Below are 1,672 nucleotides of genomic sequence, written 5' to 3' on the forward strand. Positions count from 1 at the left end.
CATATATTATTAATGTTAATGTTTAAAATGTTTCAGTTTTATTTTTTGCGTTTATTAATAAAATTTTATATAATATAAATTATGATCCTATAAAAAAAGACAAAATAAATAAGAAATTAATTATAAGTAATAATAGAGCCATAAATAATGAAAATTTATAATCCAAAATAATATTAAATTAAAGAGTACTAAGGTAGCGTTTGTTTTGAGGTACTGAGACAGAGACTGAGAGGCTGAGATTCAGTATCGTGTTTGTTAGTTCAGAGACTGGTACTAAAATTTTTGTCTCTGTCTCTAAAATTTCAGTATTTCAGTACCTCCAAAAAGTAGGGACACAGGTGACTGAAATTTTTAGAGATGGAGACTGAAACTTTAATAACATTTTATACCTAAAATACTTTCATTTCAATTAATTAATTCCAATTTTACCCTTTGTGCAAATTAAATTAGAGTTTCATTCTTGTTTCAATTTCTGTCTCCCATTTTGCACCAAACAGAATATTGAGATTTATTTTAATCACTGTCTCTTAGTCTCTGTCTCTCAGTCTCAGTCTTTATGTCTCTATCTCTCCACCAAACGCTACCTAACAGTACTAGAAAAATTATAAAATATTTTCTTTTTATTTGACATTATAAAATTTATAGTACTCTATTTCATATTTTTATTTTTTATTGTATTTATTTTATTTATATGATAAATATTTTTTTATATTATTTTTGTTAGTGTTATGATTTTGCATGTATATAAAAAATTATCTAAATTGATGTCTCTTTTAGTAATTTTTCATCTAGAAGTGACTTTGAGTAGTATAATTCAATCACTATTTATTTTGTTATAATCAATTTTGATATAAAATTTGTCAAATATAAATTATATTAACCCAAACTTACTTTTCTCAAAATCAATTTTACAAAATCAATTTTATGAAAGCTCCCATTTACAAACTATAATTCAAACACATACTTAATTTTAACATTAAATATTTCCATTAAATTCGTTCTCATTTTTCGTTTTGTGTTAAATAAAAGCTTGACTATTAAAGGAAGAAATAATATAGACACACAAAAAAAAAAGAAATAATATTCACCTGGCTATGAAATATACTAATACTAATATAAAACTGATTTTGTTAAAGAAAATTTTTTCCAATTTTAATTTTTTCATTTATAAAGTTAAACTTAAAAATTGTTAAGGACCTAATTCAGAATAACCTCTCGACTTGCATATTCGAGGCCGGCTTCTTTCTAATGGTTCAAATTGATTCCTATAATTTTTAACTTGTATTTTAATTCAAATATTTTTTTATCTTAACCAAATATGATAAGATTATCAAAGGCTATATGAAGGGGAGCTAAAGACTCCTTTGTATACGTTACTTCTTTTATACACTCTATATATCTCACATCTATTTTAATTTGGGGTCGAAATATCTTTATAAATACCACCCTACTGTTTTAAGAAAATGATCCAACAACGGTTTGGACTCGCAAATCTTCGATCCATCACAATTCATATAAAAAATTTATAGTACAAAAATTATGCTTATAAAAAACAAATGCAAATATATTTTTCTGATTATATTATATTATATTATATTATATTTTTATTGACAATAATTAGAGGTTTAATTATCACTTATAAAATATTACATGGATTTTAAAATTTGGAGGG

Source organism: Arachis ipaensis, chromosome B02 (genome assembly GCF_000816755.2).
Source record: "Arachis ipaensis cultivar K30076 chromosome B02, Araip1.1, whole genome shotgun sequence".
Taxonomy (NCBI): Eukaryota; Viridiplantae; Streptophyta; class Magnoliopsida; order Fabales; family Fabaceae; genus Arachis; species Arachis ipaensis.